The sequence below is a fragment of the Euprymna scolopes genome, chromosome 36 (assembly GCF_053919585.1).
Source record: "Euprymna scolopes isolate OS-2025 chromosome 36, ASM5391958v1, whole genome shotgun sequence".
Taxonomy (NCBI): domain Eukaryota; kingdom Metazoa; phylum Mollusca; class Cephalopoda; order Sepiida; family Sepiolidae; genus Euprymna; species Euprymna scolopes.
The window spans coordinates 12400146-12424343 of NC_136517.1; the positions used below are offsets into that span (position 1 = coordinate 12400146).

Here is a 24198-nt window from a genome sequence, read left to right on the forward strand (position 1 = left end):
ATGCATTTTCTATCTTCTATAGGAACGAAGATGACTCTTCAGACCTGCCCTGCTCTTACACAGTCTATTACAGAGATCATACTATAGTTGAAATTGAGGGACGCCAATCGGTACTGCCTTACTGTAGACCTTCATATGACGCTTCAGACCTCAACTTGATTTGTAGACCATATAGCCAATAGAACATATGTGCTCTGCCGTGTTTTCCCTATCAAAGAAAGACTGATTTACATGTGATTGCTTGTGGCTAGTTAGACCGGCTCAGATAAAGTCATTTTACCACATAAATCACAGACATGGTTCAGTACGAAAGCCTCTAAAAGACCTGATATATCTGACAGATTTTTCTTCCGAATATCACGCTTAATTTTTGCATGATCATATTTCATCTTCTCAAAGCTATTACAGCCATGATAAACCATGGAGCGTCACTTTTACAATCATTGGAAACACTCTCCCAGTTAAACACGTCAATACCTAGAGCTCTCAGATTATCCTTGATGTTGTCCTTAAAGCGTTTCTTTAGCCTGGTGCTGTGGCCGCTTCCTTGTATAATTTCACCATAATTATATATATATATATATATATATATATATATATATATATATATATATATATATATATATATATATATATATATATATATAAAATGAAAATTACAATTGAATTTACCAAAATGATCCAAGATGGTAAAATTAAAGTAAATTATAAATATTAAAGAATTAATATTTATAAAATTATCTCAGCCAGATATAAAAGCTCGATAAAATCAAATAGGAAATAGAGCTTATAATATGAGCAAACAGTTAATAAAATATGTTAAAAAACACTTTGAAATGAGTTAAAAACATATTTAATCTGAAAAGGAAACACTAGATAAATGGATAGACCTTAATCCGCGGGGTTTCGAAGAAATACTCTCCTTCTCATCAGAGGGTAGGAATTAGCAAAATGCAGGATCGGATTTTGCATGCAGAAGTATTTGATGAAACAACAAATAAGTCAAAGATCTTACTTGAAAACAAAATAAGTTAAGCAGAGGGAATATGGTAAATAAAAAGGTGATTACACATTAATGGATAGTCTGGATTTTTTATCTTCCACCAGACTATCCATTAATGTATACTCACCTTTTTATTTACCATATTCCCTCTGCTTAACTTATTTTGTTTTCAAGTAATTGGATTTTCAATGTTTTGGATTTTCAATGGATGGCTCATCTCATCGGAGGAAATGTTATTAGCAAAATAGATATGGATAATCATGAATTTTGCTTATTTGCACATAGATTGCAAATTTTGGGTATCCTTTTCACACTATCACCTCAATTTTAATTTTCAATCTATGTGCAACTAAACAAAATTCATAATTATCTATATCTATTTTGCTAATAACATTTCCTCTGATGAGATGAGCCATTTATTGAAAATCCATGGGTTAAGGAAAAGACTTTAATAATTATCTGCACTCCTTTGTCAAACAATAAATTTTGTTGTAATTATACACAATTTAACTTAAAATTTCCATTTATATGTATCATGTTGAAAAAGTTCTTGCGGTTTTTAACTTTTAAATTCAAATGAACATATCTTGGCTCAAACAAAAAATTATTGATCGAAATAAGCACCATCAGAATCAACACACTTTTGCAAACACAAAACAAGTATATTTATGCTAGTAACGTAAAAAGCATTCGTTCTGGTGGCGATGAAGCTGCTGAAGGCGTTTCTAATATTGCTGAGGTTTTTGAAACATTTCTCATGCAGAAAGTTGTCGAGATGATTAAAAAAGTAGTAGTCGGGAGGTGAGAGGTCTGGAGAGTATGACGGATGAGGCAGAGTTTCATAGCCCAATTCATTCAACTTCTGCAAGGTTGGTTTAGCAACGTGCAGTCGGGCATTGTCATGGAAAAGAATTGGGCCTTTTCTGTTGACTAATGCTGGGTGTTGTCGAATTTTCTGACACATTCCATCCATTTGTTGACAGTACTTTACCGCTGTAATAGTTTCGCCTGCCTTCAAAAAACTATAACGGATAAGATAGGTTGCAGATCACCAAACAGTCAACATGACCTTCTTTTGGTGTAACTCTGGTTTTGGGAAGTGCTGTGGAGCTTTGTTGGTGTCTAACCACTGAGTAGAGCATCGTTGGTTGTCATAAAGAACCCACTTTTCATTGCAAGTCACAACCCAGTCAAGAAATGGATCGTTCTTGTTACATCAAAAAAGGGAAGATGACACTTCATAATGGTGTTTATTTTGGTTGTCATTCAATTTGTGAGGCACCCATTTATCAAGTTTTTATGTCTTTCCAATCTCTCTCAAGTGGTCGGAAATCATTGTATACGTTACGTCTTATTGAGAAGCAAGTTCTCGAACAGTTGTGCATGGATTAGCTTCAACTAATGCTCTTAATTGATCATTGTCAACATCCGATGGCCAACCACTACATTCATTATCATCAAGACTCTCGTCGCTACCACAAAATTTCTTAAACCACCATTGTGCTGTGCGTTGAGTAGTGGTTCCTGGGTCAAATGTTTCATTGATATCTCAAGCTGTTTCAGCAGCTTTTCGGCCTAGCTTGAATTGAAATAAGAAAATTGTGCAAATTTGCTTTTTATCTATCTTGTATTCAACGTTCTGAAAAGAAGACATAATTATTTTAGAACGATTGTAATTAAAACGATTAGATAAAGCGAAAAACACTCTTTAAAATGATATGTAAAGTAAAGATATTAGAATGGAAACTCATTTGAAAATACATCATTTGAAATCAAAATTTTAAATTTTGCAAGAACTTTCTTTATATATATATATATATATATATATATATATATATAATTATTTTTTTACTATAATTAAGTTGAGAAAAAAGTTCTTGTAGAATTTTAAATAATGCTCTTTGTGAAAACAAATCGAGCTTAGGTAGTTCGGACCATGTCAAAACATCGTTAAACTCATGACTCATTCAGCAGCTGCCGATAGTGGTTAGGAGCCTTGACTGTGGTACAGACGATCGAGTTTCAATCCTGGCTTGAGGTAGTTGCCTATCTAGCTGCACTGATGAGCTGTGAAACAGCGAAACAGTACTGTATGTGGATGACTATATATATATATATATATATATATATATATATATATATATATATATATATATATATAGTCATCCTATCTTGTTATCTATCTCTCTATCCTCTCTGCCTACTCATCCTTCTAGCCCTATCTTTCACTCTCTCTTCTATCACTCTCACAATCTCCCCCTCTCTTCTCCCTCTCTCTATCTTTATTTCTCTTCGGCAACTGGGAAAACATCACACTAAATATCGACAGTAAAAAAATGTACATATATATTGTATTAATAAAAGGTGGATCTACATAGCACTGTTTCCACTGTTAAATGTCTTAATTTTCTTCAGTTTGTGTCGATCTGTTGCACCTGTACATTGTATTGCCTTCTATAAATTACGTCTATATAGACACTAAACAATGCTTCAAGAAAACTACATTAATCTTATTATTTGAATTTATGTATTTATTGTAGCAGAATGAACATTATATTAGCTAAATGTAGTTTAACCAAATAAAGTGTTGCATTTTAAGAATTCGATTTATGACATTTTATTTGATTTTGAAACTATTCATTTTATAATGAGTAAAATTTTAACAGCGACACACGATATTTCTCAATTTCATCTTTTATGATCGGGTGAGCTCGTTTTTTTTTTTTTTAATGGGTGTGAAAGGTAATAACGTACGTAGATACGAAGGTACTACAAGCAAATTATTAAATAGGAAATTCCTCAAATGTGAAAAAAAAAAAAAAAATCATTTTGAGTCGTGAAAAAAAAAAATTTTTTTTTTTATTTTCGCAATTCACATTCGAACTCTTCATATGTGAAGGAAGATTGTGGCCTGCAGCACCCAAACACGTCAGATAGGAAGATTGCGGAGAATGTTTTCCTACTTGCTAAGAAATGATGATGCTGAAGTGTCGAGAGGGGAAATAGATTACAAACTCTTGTAAACTTATCCATTAACCTGACCGATTGTTTTGTGTGAGATAAAATTACACACATGTACAGAACTCTTCTCGTCTTACGAACGGATACATTGAAACTATCATTTTCCCAACCAGCGAATCGTTTTTGCTGCACAACTATTTTAGCTCGAATAGAATATGATATGTCAAAAGTTTTTTTGCTTTTCTCAAAGTGTAGCACACGCGTGCGTGTGTGTGAGAAAAGATGGCTGCCGGAACAAACACACGATATTGAGTCTTTGAACTTTTTCTTCCTGCAGCATAATATTGTCATGCATTATTATTATTTTTTTTTTTTTATCTAAGCAAAGAATTTATAATTTTTCTGAAGAGTATATGCACGAAAAGAAATGGTATTGACATAATAATCGCTTGTTTCTGCAAAACGAAAAGATCTGTAAAAGAAATTTACTGAAATTTTAACATGCTGGAGGAACTGTTTTTTGTGAAAAATAAATGATTGGATCTTGGAATGTAACTGTACTGTTATTCTTTTATATGTGCTCTGTTGTTATATTTGACATATATTGAGCTTCTAAACAAAAAGATTGGTATACACAAAGAGTGAAATATAATTGAAAAAACATTTTACCAAAACAACACACACACACACACACATGGGATGATTAGTAGGATAATGGATTTGTCCACACTCTGCAAAGTGCAGTAGTTTTATGAATAACACTTTTTTCTTGGGGAAGAACAACAGCACAAGTAAGGAAGACATTTCTATCGAATAACATAACGTTATTAACCTATTGTAATAATAAATTAATCTAGAGCAAAAAACTAGATTCGATATCTGGAACATTTTTGTTCTTGTTTTTTTTTAAGGAAGATGGTGTTTAATCAACATTGCTCGGGAGCCATGATATAAAATACTGTTTCGTTTATAAATCCCCAAAGCAGTTTTTATGGTAATCAATTGATGATTCCTACAATAATATCAAGACTGACGTAAATTCTCGAAAGTAAAATAATTCAGTGATTGCAAGAGATTAACTGTTTTCTAAGCAATATTTTCCAACCAAGCATTTGAAACTAAAAGCTTTTTCATATAGATTTAAAGATTGAAAAAATTCCAAGATTATATATATATATATATATATATATATATATATATATATATATATATAAAATTATTTTATACTTTTAGACACTGGTGTTTCAATGCTTTTGCAATCATCAGTGCAGGAAGTAACAATTGCTACTAGTTAGGAGATTCGAACTCAGCTAAAAAGTCACCTTTGACTCCATCTGATAGGAAATTACTTTCAGGCCACTCTTAACCACCACAACAATTAAGGAAAATTTAACAAATATAAAGGCCAAATACAGGAACAATGTTAAGACAGTCAATATGTTCAAACGACAAGAAATTGTGAACATTACACAAGGCCAGTTAACAGCATTTTTTATTTCCCAGTCAGTGCTCAACTTTTACTCTGTGTGTGTGTGTGTGTGTGTGTGTGTGTGTGTGTGTGTGTGTGTGCGTGTGTGTGTGTGTGTATGTATGTATGTATGTATGTATGTATGTATGTATGTATGTATGTGTTCAGGACAGGAAATTTTGTTGGATTGATCACATTAAAAAATGGATGAGAGTTCTTGAGTTAGTAGATGTAGAACAGTTGAGGTAGCAGAGTCAGTTGGTAAGGGACGACTAAGGAAAACATGAGAGGGTAGTATAATGATGTATTTGAGATAAAGAGATATAAATAAATATATGGTCAGTTAGTTTGGAAATCAATTTCGAAATGTCATCCAATACATGTCAGTATGTAAAACGGGTTCAACTAATGCATGGATGGATGGATGGATCATGATGATGATGATGAATTAAGAACATCATTTTCCAATCTGTTCTTTTCTTCTTGCAAAAAAAAATAAATAAATAAAAGAGAACCATTTAAAAAAGAATAATCATTTGTGACAAAAATTAAATTTTGTTTGTCTTTTTTTTCTTTTTTTTTTTTTAACTCCTTTTTCACCTCAAAGCATATTGCCACTTGGAACATAAGGGGCTACTGTTTGGGATTGTGTCTAATATTGTGGGATTGTGTCTAACAGAAACTGTGGGGAATTGAGCAGCAAGATATCTGTTCACATAATATTTAAACTTTTGCAGGAGGTACAATGAGGGAAGCAGGAAACAGTGAGGGAATTTCAAAATCTAGTAATCCGAGGGAAGAAACTTTTCAAGTAGGTTTTCTGGCATCTAGGGATCTCAACAGTGAAGAGGTGGGATTTATGTTAGTTGCTTATTTTAGTTGGGCTGGGGCGTGCAGAGGGGAATGCTAGAGTGCCCGATCATCTGCCCCTTTTACTCCTGTTTTAAAAGTGCCCCTTTCAGAGGTATGTATTATAAGCCTGTGCCCCAGCTAGACACCGTTTTTTTTTTTTTTTTTTTTTTCATTTAAGTATTTGCCCTAAAAGGTTCTCTGCACGTCACTGTAGTTGAGATTATGTACGTTGAGGAGACGCTAATAGATCTGTTGGTGGCTCTTGTGTGATAAGTCGATGATTAAAATCAACTTTGAAAAAAAAAAAAAAAAAAAAAAAAAAAAGGAAAAAATCACGACAATATTATAAACAGAACGAAAATAACGTTTATTTTGGGGAGATATAAAGTTGTTTAGAAATGTAATGAACTAAAACACAGAATTAAGTCGATTTGTTTCGTGGATGCGTTGATGCGTTGTTGAAGCACAGATTTTGAGTTTTTATTAGCTAAAGTAAATTAATCTTGAGTTGAATTCGTTCGACGAAAGTTCTCTGATGCGCGATAACAAGAAAGTCAAGTAGTAAACACTTTCATCGGAACTTGCGTAACGATGTCTTTTGCTTTCCTCTTACGAATCATTGTGTCCACGCGAAAAAAGAAGATTCACTCTTTCTATAAATGTTCACAGAGATATTTAAAACTCGTAGAGAGAGACTTAATCAATAGGATAAGAAAGGGAGATATAAACTGCGAGTCTGCCTCTGCTCTGTCATTATTTTCATGACTGGTGCTCGACTGAGCTTTAATCTGTGGTCTCCTCCCTCGCTTCTACAAACCATTCACGACAAACAGTCGTCTAGCTATAACCACCGTCAACAATTTCCCCTACTCTCTATATATTTACCTAAAACTAAACGTAAATTCCATGAACAAAGTTTCTTCCCTACAACTGTCCACCTGTGGAATTCTATACTATGCAACTGCTTTCCAGATGACTACAATATGGTTGTTTTCAAGTCTAATGTAAACAAGTTCTTGTTGAACCGTTCTCTTAAATAATCAAATTCTGCCCAATTTCAATAACTTGGGGTACAAAATGGCTTATTTCGTTTAATCCTGTTAAGACTCAACTTTTGTCTTTCAATTGTAGGTGTGCCCCTTTTTTTTCTAAGATTCTCATGTCTGTCTCTTGAGAAGAAATCGACTCTGAAACTTCTTGGTCTTTCTTTCTCATGAAATCTTTTTTTGCAGTTCATATATTAGATCCATTGCTCTTTTCGCTTCTCAGAACGTCGGTTCTTGCTATCGTTCTAAACATTTGCTCACACCTGAGGCTATTCTCTATCTCTACAAATCTACTGTCACCCCTTGTAGGGAGTTGATTGTTGTTATATTTGGGTTGGTGAACCTCTGTGCCCATTTGAAGGTTCTTGATAAGGCGCAGAAACTTATCTGCAATTATACTGGCCCTACCCTATCTTCTTTTCTGCAATCTCTCTCACATAGACGTGATGTTGCTAGTCTCTTTTCTGTAAATACTATTATATCTGTTCTTTAGAATTAGCTAAGCTGCTTCTTTTGTTCCAACTTGTTTGACTTGTTAGTTTAGTGGTCTCCATCAATTCACTGTTTTTATACCTCATTTTAATACAGCTTCCTATTCCAATAGCTTTTTTCCATGAACCACAGGTTTGTGAATCTCTTTCTGCTGACTGTTTTTCACCTACCAATAGCTTTGACCTGTTTAAGACTAACGTCAATAGGCATCTCTTATTTATTAAGTGGCTCCATGCCATGTCTGGATTGATTCCCTCTCCTCCAAAATACAAATTACGGCTAATTAGAACAGTTAAAATGGAATTTCTTTCAAACATAACTAAATTCTAGAAGAAAGAATATTTTAGGATGCCAACATCCGATATCTGCATATTGCAAGAACAAAAACTGAAGTGAAAAGAATATTTTTAATAAACTATTTAACTTGTGTTTGGAGTTTTGTCATGATCACTAGAAACGTGAAACTTTGGTAATGGCTTATTTAAATACTATGAGGTGCTTTCAATAAGTTTTCAGACTTTTTTGTATGGGCATTTTTATAGATAGTAAACACATGAAACTCTAATCACCTTCGAAGTAATCTCCTCCGGCTGCAATGCACTTGTTGTACCATTCCAACAACCTCTGGAAGGCCTCTTGTGTGAGTGTGTCAATGATCCTTGTCACAGCCTCTTTCATCTCCTCAATTGTCTCATAACGACGACTTCTAAGGTTTACCTTGAGCTAAGGGAATAATCAAAAGTCACAGGGAACAAAGTCTGTACTATAAGGAGAGTGAGGAACTGTCTTGATGCTCATCTTGGTCAAATAGTCAGTGACAACAATTGAGTTGTGGACTGGTGCATTCACACAAATCTTCTGCATTTTCAGTTCTTTGTGAATAATTGGGTGTACAATTCCCACACTGACATCAAACTGTGTGCTTATTATCTCTATAGACGTATGACGATCCTTATGCATGAAATTCTTTATTTGGCCAATCAACTCTGGTGTTCTGATTTCCTTACTCCTCTCACACCTCTCATCCTCTCATCATACCTCACAGACACCCTGCCTTCCTTGAATCTCTTATGCCTCTCAAAAACTAACACACGATTCATGCAAGATGGTCCAAAAGCAGTCTGAAACATTCCATATGTTTCTATTTCATTTTTTTTCCAAGTTTAAAACAGATTTTTATTGCATATCGTCCAGATTGCATTTTTGAAATTCACCAGCTGTGACAATCAGGCTTTAATAGAGTGTATTCTAATTCCTGCTGTAGCTGTTCATATGAACCTGAAATCATAAAAATTGGTTGGTCATCTTATAAGATGTATAGCAATAACATAATAAATTTTCAAGAGTCTACGATAATTTTAAAAGCTTGTACAAAAAAAAGTCTGGAAACTTATTGAAGGCATCTTGTATGGTTTGTTACAAACCGGCTGCAACATTTTACATAAGGAAAAACATGATTGCCAGGTGTAAACGAAATATTTTCCGAACTTCATATCGGAATAAAAGAAAGATTAAAAAATTATCATCCCTTTCCAAAATCCATTTTGGGTTTCAGAAAGGTTAACAATCAACACAACATGCTGAAGAAGCAACAATGACGCAAACGATTGTATAGAAATAGATTGTTTATTAGCGAGGATGTGAAAGAAATAAAACAATAGCAGTCAAGATGACAAGGATGCAAAGATATCAGTGTATGGGTCTGAAGAAGACAACAGTGTTTTGGGGAAAAGTGGTTTGTGCGACAAATTCATAAATGTAACATTTGCATGGGAAACTAAATGTTCTTGAAATGAATGAAACCAAAGTTTTGAGGAAACTGAAACAACTCAAAGATTATCCAGTTTTGGTAAAATATGTTCTGATTAATTCACAAATGTTAACGGACTGTTCGTTCTTCATTTCTTCACAAACATGAATTTGTGCATTTGTGAGGTTTTAGTTTGAAAATTGATTTCAGTGGAGTTTTAAAGTTGTGTTCTGTCCCACCTACAATTTTTGAGTCAGCTTCAATAATCCTGATAATACACACGTCTGTTTGTATAACACACCGTCTTTCAACTCGTCGGTCGTTCCTTTTACCGCTTCTTTTATGCATCTTGCATGAACTAATTTGCATAGAGTTTGCATTTACTCACACGTGATTGTCAAATATAAAAGCTATGTCGCCATTTTAGCTTTCTTTTTTTTTTTTTTCCTTAAGCGAATGAATACAACACCCACGCTAGTCAGGTAAGCCATGATTTTTTCTACAGAAGTTTTGCTAGCGAGAAATCAGAAAACGAATCAAATAATAAAAATCTTTTGACATACATGCGCAGTCGCTGGTCCTCATTCGTTCCGTCATTATTCCTCCATGCATGCACCACAATCCTCTTGTGGTTGTGATTTTCTGTCTAACTAAAGATGAATCTACTGATGCATGGGAACACAATAGAGACTTGTTGACTTTCAAAGGTTTTTTTTTAGAGAGTTTTCTCTTTGAGGGAGAGTCTATGTGAATTCCTTCTTATTTGCAAATCAATTACTGGGAGAGGTTGAAGGAGCTGCAACAGTATTCTCTACAGCGTTGAACAGAGTGATATATTATCATCTATATATGGAAAATCTTGGAAGAAAGGGTCCCAAACACAACAATAGTAGAAATAACCCACCGGCGGCAAGAGAGGCTGTGCTATATAAAAACCACACCTGGGACTACATAGAGGATCAAGTCCTTCATCCACCACAGCTTCACCTACAATGGTACAAGAACATTTAACTGTATTCTAGCCGCAATAAGAAATATATGGAAAGTGTCCCCCGACACTTTCAAGAAACATCTGGACATCTGGCTGGGAAAGATACATAACCAGCCACCAACACCAGGCTACCCTAGTCCCAACCTCAATCGTCTAGTGGACTGGACCTCTGTAAAAAATTGGCAGCCTGGGTGCAGTTGAGCTTCAGCTCATCTGTGTCAATAACCGATGAAATAACACAAACAAACAAACAAACAAACAAACAAACAAACAAACAAGCAAACAAACTTAGTTTTCTTATTTAGCCTCAAAAAATGGTCGACGAACGGAGAGAATCTTGAGGAAATATTCACTTAGATTTCTTTATTGTCTGTCCGCTTCCCGATTCAAACTGACTAAAAACTCTGATTTATTCCCTGCACACGTGATCATTTCTATCTAGTCCTTTTATACCTGTGTTTCTGACATGTTTTGTCTAGGAAACCCTTGCTTCAATCACGCTGAGTCTATTTCTATTTGCTGCCAGGTATCCTGACATGTTCTCTATGTCAGGCATGTCAAACTCAAAGTCTCCTTAGGGCCATAGGAGTCGATTCGTACTGTCATGAGGGCTGCAAAAGTTGGACACGACCAGCTCAGACCGAAAGAAAAATTAATATTAGTGGCCCGCGAGTTTTAAAGCTCATTACTACCTGTAAAAATGTACCTTGAGCCTTTATTCTTTTTAAATAAAACAAAGATCAAAGTTTTAATAATAAAAAGTTTAAAAGAAAATATACTTCAATTTTTTTATTCTTTTTAAATAAAACAAAGATCAAAGTTTTAATAATAAAAAGTTTAAAAGAAAATATACTTCAATTTTTTTAACCAAGGCTGTTAAAAAAAATTGAAAAAATTAACAAATTATCACTAAATTCAAAAGTCAAGTTCAAACTAAAAAAATCTGAATAAATTTTAAAAATACTTATATAACCAAAACTTAATGACCAATAAGTGGCTTGATGCTTAATTTACAAAAGAATTATTGAGTTCATCTTTCATAAATTTTTAAATAAAACCATTTTTTTTTATAAAGACAGTTTTTATTGCATTTTTAAAGAGATATAATCAAAATTCAATATAACTGCTTAACTTTCATTTTAAATAAAGGATGGTAGCACCTATATGATAGAAAACATAATTTTAACAACATAAAAATTACATATTAGAATAAGGAAACTTTACTTAATTCTAGTAGTTAGGCGCATCCATACAAAAAACATTTAAGCTAAATTATTATTTAGCTCAGATGTTTTGTTATCTATATATATAAAAGGAAAAACGTGCGCAAGAGATTTTGCATGTCCAAGAAAGGCTCTTTTTCAGGGGTTCTCAGGGGGTCTCGGGGGGGGGGGTTACTATCGCTTAGAACTTCTTATATACCCTGTAGATCATAATATGTACGAATTACAAATGCGCATCGTGGCTAGATTTATTTACATCGAGTTTTACACAATTCTTGCTATTTCGGCCCCTCTTGTGTTGATTCGGCTTTTTCGTATAAAAGCGAAACTGATGAAACTAAGGCACGGTTTTCAGCTTACAGGCCAGTAGTGTCTAGAAAGCAATAAACGTTTGGTCAATGTCGGTTTTTCACCGTCATATCAGACAATTGTTTTCATTTGGACACTGTATGCTGTCAGCCTATTGGCCTCAAGGCGCCGGGTTCGAACCTACCTGCCACTAACCCCTCTCTTTTTTCCTTTTACACCTACAAAAGATTTTTTTCTCCATTTTTAAAATCGCTGTTTTTTGTTTTATTTTTTTTTAAGAAGTTTAACATCGTTTTTTTTACATTTAAACAGGGTTAAGTTTCCTTTTTGGTCTGCTTTAACACCCCCCCAAACACACGCACCTACAAACACCCGGCAACACTGGGTACCCCCGCTAATCTTCTATAATATAAATCTTACCTGTCTATTTAAATGTATGCATGTATGTTTTTATGTCTCGCAAAAACTTTCGACAGAGGCGACAGATTTTCACGAGATTGGTATCGTTTTGAAGCTCGACCCTTCAGACGACAAATATAAAAAAATTGGCCAAAACCATTAATTCTTTCACCCTTAAGTGGGCACTTTTCTAAGGGAGGAGTCGCTTTTTTCGCCAATATTTTCGAAAATCGTTGTCTCTTTCTGATTGTCTAGCCTTAATTTAAATCTACGTCACTTCCTGTTTGGCGATGGGTGCAACATCTAACCCGTCACCTTTTTTTTTCACCTTCGAGGCTGCCTGCCTAATGCCACTGTTTTTATTTTTGTTTTTTGCGCTCGCAATTTTCCCTTTTTTTTTTTGCTCAACCAACACCCTTACACACACCTCCACTTTCCTTTCCGCCTTCGCGTCACGAGTTTGAGCCAGCCTGCCTACTACAACTTTTTTTTGTTTTTTGTTCAACACACACCTCCAAAAACCCGGGCAACGCCGGACACCCAGGCTAGTTTTTTATAAGACTTAATTTGACTGAAAATCATCTCCTCCCACTTCTACTATGCCAAAACGTACCAAACCCCAGTCAATGAGTTGTGGAAGAAAAGAAGATTATTCATGTGAGCCACAAGTTTATCTACGATGAGCCACATGTCATGTGTTTGATATGCCTGCTCTATGTAACCCTTGCAGAAATTCATACTAATTAATATACTCGCTACTTACTGGTGTAGAGTATCAATATATAACAAGTCTTGTAGCATCGGACTCTATTTACTTCTTATCAACCAGGGAACTATCCTGAGGATCCTCAGCAAAACATAAGGATCACCACCTGGTTCTCATTTTTCAGATTAAAACCAATGAAACAATCTTCAAAGATCTTTTTTTCTATTTTACATTTGCCTAAAATACTCCAAAAATAGTCTGAGTTACTAGAAACTACACGTGTGGACTTACTGCATAACATTCTTCAGTTTTTTTTAAAGAATGTGCTTATCAAGTTCTGAAATGATAACATTTAATATAAATCCCTTGAACTGAAGCCAACTTGATATAATTTTACCATATTTCTTTATTTTTGAGTTGTGGGAGAATTTAATCATCTTTCGTCTGCAGACGTTTTTAAAGTTTATATTCTACTTACATACGTTCAAACACCAAAGATTATATATATATATATATATAAAATAAAAAATAGAATTACATTTTGTCTCGGCAATTGTGTCAAACGCATATCCTATTTTTCTTTTATTAATATTATTGGAATTTTTTACACTTTTCCTTGTACATATTTGTGAATTATTCCATGGATTTCGGCTTTTGGATTATTTTTGACTATCTTCCAATTACGTGATTTCCTTGGATTTTACTTGTGCGAATGGAAATTCAATTAACTTTCTTGGATTTATATTTTTGAATTTTAACGTCATTGGATAATTTACCTATCCATTCACGTGTAATCACCTTTTTCTTCATCATATTCCCTCTGCTTCACTTTTTGTTATCAAGTAAGATCTTTGACTTACTTGCAGTTTGATCAAATACTTTTGTATGCAAAATCCGATCCCGCATTTTGCTAATTCCTACATTCTGATGAGAAGGAAAGTATTTCTTCGAAACTCCGCAGATTAAGGACTATCCACTTATTAAGTGTTTTCGTTTTCAGATTAAATATGTTTTTAACTCTTTTCAAAGTGTTTTTTTAACATGTTTTATTAACTATTTGCTCATATATATATATATATATATATATATATATATATATATATATATATATATAGACTAGCAGGCCGCCTGGCATTGCCGGTCAGAAAATACGCTTAAATATGATATTTTCATTAAATTGGACCCAATGTATAGTAATGATATAAAAAGTAAAAAAAAAAAAAATGACTCGTGTGCACCACCGAGAATCGAATCCCAAACGTTTAGCTTATGATTTATTTTTTCCTTTGACATTAATGCTGTAGCTATGAAGACATATTAGCTGCAAAGCTAAAAATTAAACATCACGTTCTGCATGCATATTTGTAATGCCATTGTTCGACCGTCACCTTGGAAATTCCATTTTTTTTAATTTTTACAATTTTGCACCAATTTTCCCTGGCTAAAACTCAAATATAAAGTTTTGCATGGGTTCGAAAACCCTATATATTAAGTTTCATATCTGTAGACCAAAAATTGACAGAGAAGTTTGGTAGGCAAAATTTTTTAAACAAATATATATACGCATGCATAAATATATATAGAAAGAGGTTTGTGTTTACTATAAACTTTTTACGCAAATATTACGCAAGTATAAATCTGCATCAATATAATTACATGTAATAGTTAACTAAAGATGATCATCCCATAAGAAAACCAAAAAAACTAATAGGGATATAATTAAAATGAATGTTTAAAAGAATATGCAAATTAGCTAGATCTTTTGCTAGTGAATGCAATTCCACGACCTATATATAACAAAGTTGTATTTTCTTTTTAAATAAATAGAAAAAAGGGGTTTTAATATGAATATCAATACACAAAAAAAACAAATTTATAAGAGTATATATATATATATATATATATAACAGAGCATGGACACGCAAATGCATACGAAATGCGAAATGACGTCACTGTAAGGAAAAAGCCTATAAAAAGGAGAAAGAGCATGTTAGAGAAGACAATCATGAGTGAGATGTCATGTCTGTAACAAGAAATAACGCATAGTGGGAGAATAAGGAAATAAATGTTGTTGTTACAAAAAAAAGAGTCGAGTTATCCTTTGTCTTGATCTCCTTTGCGACGTAGACTGCATACATACAACATGTTGGGTCTATGTGTGTAAACCTGTGTAACGTTACATATTAGTGGTCTGGCAAGTCCACAGGGGAGACAACCAAAGCAACAAAACTGAAGCTGCCTTCCAGGACACTGTATATACAAATGTAGGCAAATTGGCACATTTTATTGGTTTAAAAATATAGGTTCTTTTACCCATTGTCATAAAATTTTAACAATAAAATAGTATTATAATTTTCAGAAGCCTGCAAATTTTCATGTAGTTTCGTCCCATAAAGCCAAAGATATGAGCATTTCAATATTCAATTTGGCTACAAGTATAGATATATCTATATATGTATCAATATACCACCTTTTTTGGCAATTTTATAATTCGAAATCGTAGCAACTATTGATCAGAATTTAACAAATGAAGACTCGTTGGAAAGGTAATGACCTAAATTGTGTAATGGGTTATGTGACCCACTTATGGTCGCATATTAAGGGGATCATCCATCATCCAGAGGTTATTTTCAACTATAATCATTTGTTTTCCTAGTTTTGTATATGAATTACAAAATATCTGATATTTCTCTAAAACCTCTGGTCTTGATGGAGGGGAGACTAAAACTTGCTGCTATGGTTTCAAATGATCTGAAATAACAACAAGGGAAGACTTGATTCCAAATATGTCTCATATGTTATATCTCTGTTCTTTGTTTTTCAGACATCAAATAAATTTCACAGTGTATAAGGATTATTTGATACTGGAAGTATTTCAAAAATTTCCAAATGTTCATTTCAACTTGCTCACATATTTGTATTTCTTTCTGCGCATGCCAAAATTCAATTAATTTCTTCAAGTCGTTTGATTTGAAAACTTTCTTACATATTTCTTGGTGGCAACATCGGTAGGGAATGCAACTGGAGGGCTAAATGTTTTGGTTTCGATTCTAACTAATGGCACCCAAGTCAATTTTTTTAACTTTTGAAATCACTACTATATATTAGGCACAATATAATATTCAATAAGGGGCCATAAAAGTGGTGCAAGATGATAATATGATGATGAAAACAGTTTTAGCTACTAGATGTAAGGGTAGGTAAGGTTGGCTATATTTAGTTTAATTTCATTTCATGCAAAGGGTCAAAGGGGGTATATAGAAGCCCTTTGTGAAATTAAGATAGCTCCGATTTTTTTCAAATTTGACCAATACAAGGTGGAACGATAAAATTGTTGCCCTAGAAATGATGACAGGATTCCATTTTCGTTTGATGGAACGGTTTTCTTTTTTGTTGCAGACCATTTACTATTTGGTCGGTTGTATACAAATCCCAATCATGTCTGAAAATGACACGATGTTCAACGAGTGAGATCAGAGATGTGCCGCAATACAACTGATGCTCTCTTTGTATCCAAGTTATGATAACAGGATCATTGCCAGCACCCTCAAAATGCATCGCTGGATTGCCCGGTATAACAAGGCTGTGCCCAGGGTGATGAAAACAAAGTTTCCAACTATGGTTATGGTCTTGGTGTGGTTTCAAGTGAGGACCACATCATGCCAGCTCTTCGAAGTCGGCTTAAAAGTCTAACATCAAAGTGTACCTGGATGTGCTGAAGAATGTGGTGATCCCCTGGTGCAATCAGGTGGCAGCAGGAGTCGGCACCAGCCTTCAAGTCCAAAGAGACCCAGGCTTGGTTTCAGAAGGACTTTGTACCCTTCTCTCACTACCCCCCTCCTCCCCCGACCTGACCCCGTTGGACTACTTCATTTGGTCATACATCAACATCACCAACATGACCACCCATAATACTAAAGCCAGTCTGATCTCTGCCATCCATTGAGTATTTGCCGAGCTCCCGCCGGTGCTTGTGGAAAAGGCATGCTCCCAGTTCCAGACCCGAATTGAGGCAGTGATTGAGGCTGAAGGTGGCTACATTGAATAGATGCGAGCTCTACTATATAATTATGTTACCTGAAGTGATTTTTTCAAAAAGTTTTAAAATAAAACTGTATTGTTTTTCTTTACGGCGACAATTTCATCATTCCATCCTATAATAATTAGACATCAGTTAATAATTATTTTCACAATTTTCATTTCTTTAGAGTATTCATTTTAAAATATTGATTTTAAAAAGCATAATATAGGACCTTCTATTTGAAAGTTTAAATATTTCAGATTTGCATTAAATTTGATTTAAAGTCATTTGATTCCATATTAAGAAAGATTCTCTGAAATGTAATTTCTTCTTAAGATACCTTAAGCTTAAGCGCTTGGTTAAATTTTATTATTATAATATCGTTTGATCATTAAAAAGATATAACAAGAGTTGGCGCTTAATAGACAGTGTTGGACCTATTAGGTTAGAGATTCTTTTTCCATCCTGTTTTTCTAGGATTCATCATATACAATTAATTGAAGACAAGTTGCTAATTTTAGCTATATCTGGGAGAAAATTGAATTGTTCACTGGAGAATTTGGAACAAATAGTTAAATATTGTACATTGTGTGCATAGGAAGATGTCTTTCTCTTTTTTATTTTTATTTTGGGAGCAGGTCCGTATTTCGACACCCTCCCATAAGGGTGCTATGCGACACAAGATCTGATTAAACGTGGGTTTCACAGTATCTTGATACACCAAGGTCGTGTTACAAAAAATAAGCCGAACTTTTGAAGCTATTTCTGAAATGAGGTATTGTCAGCACTTACATTATTTGAATGTTCTAAACTGTTTTACTCATCAGCCTTCTTCAAATGTTTTGGTCCGGTAACTTTCCAGGAATTTCAAAGTGAAACATTATTTATTTATTTAGGGAACTTAAGAAATATTAAATTATATTATAAAACAAGCAGACAAGATGCTAATCTCTATACAAAGTTAAATGTGTGTATATGCTTTTCTGTACAGGATTTACGCCTAAGCTAATTAACCGATCATTATGAATTCCGGTTGCTTATTAAGTTAGAGTCAACAGATCCAGTTCTTTTTTTTAATACGTCGTTTTAAGCAAATTGTCATGTAAAAAATAATAATATATCAAAAAATTACGAAAATTCATCAAGTAGAACAATTGCTATTGTGCAAAATGTAAAGTGCAGTTGAGAAAGACACAAACAAAAAAATCAATTGTTATAGGTCAGAAATGTTGGAAGCCATTACGATGTAATATAAAATAGACATTCCGAGTCATGACCCCTGTGTGTGAACTCTTCCTCGTCTACTTTATAACATTTAAATTTTCTGTAAAAATTACTTTTAACAATAAATAACTTTCTATTCGATGAATTTTCATAATTTTTGGATTATTACTATTTTCATCATGACAAGTAAGTAATATTATTTTTGTTTAATATTATTTTTGCTTAATATTATTTTTGTTTAATATTATTTTTGCTTAATATTATTTTTTAATATTATTTTTTGTTTAATATTATTTTTTTTAATATTATTTTTTGTTTAATATTATTTTTTGTTTAATATTATTTTTTTTAATATTATTTTTTTTAATATTATTTTTGCTTAATATTATTTTTGCTTGATATTATTTTTGCTTAATATTATTTTTTGTTTAATATTATTTTTGTTTAATATTATTTTTTTTAATATTATGTTTTTGTTTAATATTATGTTTTTGTTTAATATTATTTTTTGCTTAATATTATTTTTTGTTTAGTATTATTTTTGCTTAATATTATTTTTTACTTAATATTATTTTTGCTTAATATTATTTTTGTTTAATATTATTTTCGTTTAATATTATTTTTGCTTAATATTATTTTTGCTTAATATTATTTTTGCTTAATATTATTTTTGTTTAATATTATTCTTGCTTAATATTATTTTTGTTTAACATTATTTTTCTTTAATATTATTTTTGCTTAATATTATTTTTGTTTAATATTATTTTTGTTTAATATTGTTTTCGTTTAATATTATTTTTGCTTAATATTATTTTTGCTTAATATTATTTTTGTTTGATATTATTTTTGCTTAATATTCTTTTTTTTAATATTATTTTTTGTTTAATATTATTTTTGTTTGATATTATTTTCGTTTAATATTATTTTTTCTTAATATTATTTTTGTTTGATATTATTTTTGTTTAATATTATTTTTGCTTAATATTATTTTTGTTTGATATTATTTTTGTTTAATATTATTTTTGTTTGATATTATTTTCGTTTAATATTATTTTTTCTTAATATTATTTTTGTTTGATATTATTTTTGTTTAATATTATTTTTGCTTAATATTATTTTTGTTTGATATTATTTTTGTTTAATATTATTTTTGCTTAATATTATTTTTGTTTGATATTATTTTTGTTTAATATTATTTTTGCTTAATATTATTTTTGTTTAATATTATTTTTTCTTAATATTATTTTTTGTTTAATATTATTTTTGTTTAATATTATTTTTGTTTAATATTATTTTTTTCTTAATATTATTTTTTGCTTAATATTATTTTTGCTTAATATTATTTTTGTTTGATATTATTTTTGCTTAATATTATTTTTTCTTAATATTATTTTTGTTTAATATTATTTTTGCTTAATATTATTTTTTTTTAATATTATTTTTTGTTTAATATTATTTTTGCTTAAAGGGACATATTTAAAAAAAAGTCGATCTGTCGACTATCTTAACTAGCACAGATCTGGGCTATGTTTAGCTAAATTTTGTGCAAAGGAGATGAAAGAAGATGGAAACTTTGTGAAAATTCTAACTTTTTGGGAAATTGTAACAATAGATAATAAACATGGATTCATAAATATTTCCCAAATTTGAGTTTCTTTGCAACATTTTGAAGGAAGTATAAATATAGTCACAACTTCCTATTTGAAATAATTCAGATTTGTATTTCTTTTTCTTCTCCATTTTTTTTTTTATTAATATCCTGCCAAAGTTCAAAACATAGGTGATGTCTTTTTCTCTTCCCTGTAACCTCTTTCCCACAGAAGAGACGCTGTATGGCTGTATCTGCTCTATCATTACTTTTATGGCAAGTGCTTATTTGAGCTTCAATCTATGATCTCCTCTTGCAAAACTTTCACAAAACAACACTCGTCTCTACAACCACTATCTACAATTTCCCCTACTCACTATCTGTGCTTAAATCTAAACAGATTCCATGAACAAAGTTTCTCTCCTAGAACTGCCCACCTGTGGAACTCTGTTTCACTGGCTTGCTTTCCAGCTGACTAGAATATGGTTATCTTCAAGTCCAATGTAAGCAAGTTCTTGAGTCGTTTCCTTAAATAATCAAATTTCACCATACAATCATTAACCCATATCCCCGAGTGGCCTTTAGTCCTTGATAAGCGGTGATTCCTTTGTAAAACCAAAATAAATAAAATGTACAAGTTGAAAAGCATCATCCACCCTGTCCAAATAGTTGGCCAGTAATCTTTATCATTATAATTCTGGATTAAAAAATTCTCAAATCTTAGCCGCAACCTAGTACTCATTGAATACTCTAAAGACTTTAAGTTGAAGAATTATAATGGCGATCTCACTGCATGAATTTTGATACATGCACAACAAAACAAGCAGCAAAATCCAGACAAAGCAATGTGGATCTTGGTTAGAGATATCCGTGTTCGAGTGGCGACTATGAAAAAACACTGAATGAGAATCCTTGTTACAAGAGCAACGTACTCACCACGTAGGCCCAAGTAACCACCTTAGGAAAGCCCAAAACTCCTTGACAAGATGAAGCATCCAGTTGAATCAGCGGTGCTCTCATTATTTTCCTGTGAATGAAAACAAGTGGCTTGCATACTATCTCCATAAAGTCACGCACATCATGACGACTAAGTTCCCTCAAACTGTGATATATTTTTTTTTTTTTGTAGCAAAGGTCACGTAGCAGCTGGACTCAATTGTGTGTTGCAGCTCCAGAAAACCAAGACGTGGTTGTTTGAAAACCTCCAGGACTTCACCAGTTTCAACATCTTCCCCTCCTCCCCAACTGACCTGATTACAACCTTGTAAACTATTCTGCCGTGATAAGGCTCAATTGAGAAATGCACCAACAGTGCTGATTGTCAGAATCAAACTCATATTCCGACATCTCTCGCAGAACAACAGGTGGCTAGCCTACAGTTTGCATAAAGTCTTGCATGTCATGAAGACCCAGTGATGGTCTTTAACTGTGTTTTTGGCAAAGACCATGTCATGCTGCCCTAGACCTTTGAAAAGGAATTCGGATTCAATACAGATAGTTACATTGAGTTGTTGTCCACTGTTTTTAAGCTGTGAAAAGGTTAACTGTGAGAAGGCCATCAGTTTTCTAACACACCTCTGGGTATAAAACCCTAAACTGGTTGTTTGAGAACTTCGATGACCTCACCAGTCTTTACACCACCACCCCCTTCCCATTTTTGCTGATTGTAATTGCATGGACTATTATGTACCTATTTACAATGCCTCTCCACAGGACAGAGTTAGACACCAGAGTCGTTTTTTAATGTGGAGAAAAGGTACAAAAATAAAAATTGTCTCAGTCGTTAAAGATTTCTCCTCCACTGAAAGAGAACGAGAAATGGAAGTGCCACATAGTTGAGAAAGACACCAACTAGATTATCTGTAACACTAAGAATGAACTTATTACCAAGCTCCAACTGGTGTTTATGTGTCTCTTCAAAGCCACCATAAAGGTTGGTTGAGGCTCAAGTTCTGCATGTCAAATCTGTTTTGAACAAATTTAGATACAAGTCTATTATTATCCAGATCTAAAATGTTGATTAAAAATAAATTTCTAGCGGGAATCTATATATCTATAAAAGTGAAAGTGTTTGTCTGTCTGTGTGTCTGTCTTTGTACATTTCCTTACACAATATCTCTGTCAATTTTCAGTCTACAGACTCGAAATTTGATATACATGGTACCGAAATTTGGGGAAATCTTTGTAATCCGTTTTCGGGCAAAAATTTGGCTGTTAAAGGGTCAACATTCAAAGCTTTAACCTTTGAGAACTCTATCAAACTCCTCCGGCAATTTTGGGTCTAAACACTTAAAATTTTATGTATAGGTTCCTTGGACATGGATCTAACTTAATAACTTAATTTGAGCTCAAAACAATAAATTTTAAGGGGTCATAATAGGGGTCAAAGTTAAAAAAAAATTGACCGCTGCAGTCTCTACCAAATTACTCAGACAATTTCTGGTCTAAACATTTGAAATTTTACATAAAGAGTATTCAGAGATAGGGTAAACTTTTTAATCAGTTTGGGTCGAAAATTTTAGCTACCAATATATAAATGTATATATGTTTGCATGTCTGCCTAAAACTTTCGACGGAGGTGATAGATTTTCACAAGATCAGTATCGTTTTTAAGCTCGACTTTTCAAATGACAAATATCGAAAAATTGGCTAAAAACATTAATTTCTTCACCCTCAACTGGGCACTTTTCTACAGGGAGGGTCGCTTTTTTTCGCCGATATTGTTGAAAGTCATCCCCTTTTCTATTGTCTAGACTTAATTTAAACCTACATCACTTCCGGTTTGGCAGTGGTCGTAACAGCAAAGATGTCTCGTTTTTTTTCCATTCGTTTTCCTTCTTCGCGGTACAGGTTCGAGCCTGCCTTCCTGCTACCACTTTTTTTCTTTTTTTCTGTTTTGCTCAATATACACCTCCAAACACCCGGCCAACACCGGGCTGAAATGCTAGTGTCAAAGTATAAAGTCAAAACTCAAGTATGATAGTTAATGTGTGCTACTTGCTTCAAGGAAGATATTCATTTTCGGGTTTGTTTTACTATACACATAGATTCGAAAAAATTGTCAAAAAATAAAAATATAACAAATAAATATTATCAAAGGCAAGATAAGTTACTCTTCTACCTATCTAGAAAAGTTTTTAGAGGTTTTACTCGCTTTAAAACGTGTAATTAGTTCGAAAATCATATAGTATTTATCAATATATGTGAAAAAACAAATGGCAGCGAACCCTTAGTCAAATACATTGAGTTTGGGAAAATGAGTTCAAACTACAAAATTATACAAAATACTGTTAGAATCTCACTCAATATATATTAACATGGTATAGGCAGACATATATTCGGTGGGTTTCTAACAGTGTTTGGTATAATTTTTAGTTTGAACTCATTTTCCCAAACTTAACGTATTCAACTAAGGGGTTGCCGCCATTTGTCTTTTTCGCATATATCGATAAACACTGATTTTCAAACCGATTACATGTTTTAAAGTGAGAAAAACCACTGAAAACTTTTCCACATAGGTAGAAGAGTAACTTATCTTGCCTTTGATAACATTTGTTTGTTATATATTTGTTTTTTTAACAAAATTTTCGAATCTATGTGTATAGTAAAACAAACCCCCATTTTCTTTTGTGCTTCTATCATATATAAGAACTAGAATTTTTACTTACTGTTTCATTTTATCACTGAGGTTAGTGATTAATTTCCTTGCGGGCAATAAGCAGGTTTATGTTGTATAAAAAAATAACTTGATTGACCTTTGTCGGTATCAAGTATGCGAGCAGCTGCTGAGATTACAGCTTAAAATTAGTGGTTTTTACAAAGGAGAAGAATAATGATTTTTAAAAAAACAGTCAATATTTATTTTGCTTGTAGATCGTTGCTTCTTTTAAATGTTTTTTTTTATTTATATTTTACCACATTTCTATTGGAGGCAGTGATCATTGGTTGCTTAGTTTGGCACACTTCAGTTTGAAATAGCATCTTCATTATCAAATATGCACAGTGAATGGATGCGCCTTATTTTAGCTGTGTTCAATCATCTCTGTATATAGGTCTGTCATTCTTTTCAGTCACTCAGTCTGTCATGCTTAAGTTTGAAATAACATTTTCTTTTGTATTATTTGAATTATTCAGACTACTGTTCTTATCTGGAGTGTTATTTTCA

The 24198-nt window shown here is 32.7% G+C and overlaps 1 long non-coding RNA gene across 1 annotated transcript in view; it reads right to left on the reverse strand.

The window, feature by feature from the left end:
* The window catches only part of LOC145260343 (uncharacterized), a 31975-nt gene extending 8183 nt beyond the window's left edge, over positions 1–23792 (reverse strand). Inside the window, exon 1 of the long non-coding RNA XR_013864276.1 lies at positions 23702–23792. This is a non-coding gene — a long non-coding RNA (uncharacterized LOC145260343). The remainder of the gene's footprint in view (positions 1–23701) is intronic.
* Positions 23793–24198: the final 406 nt, after the last annotated feature.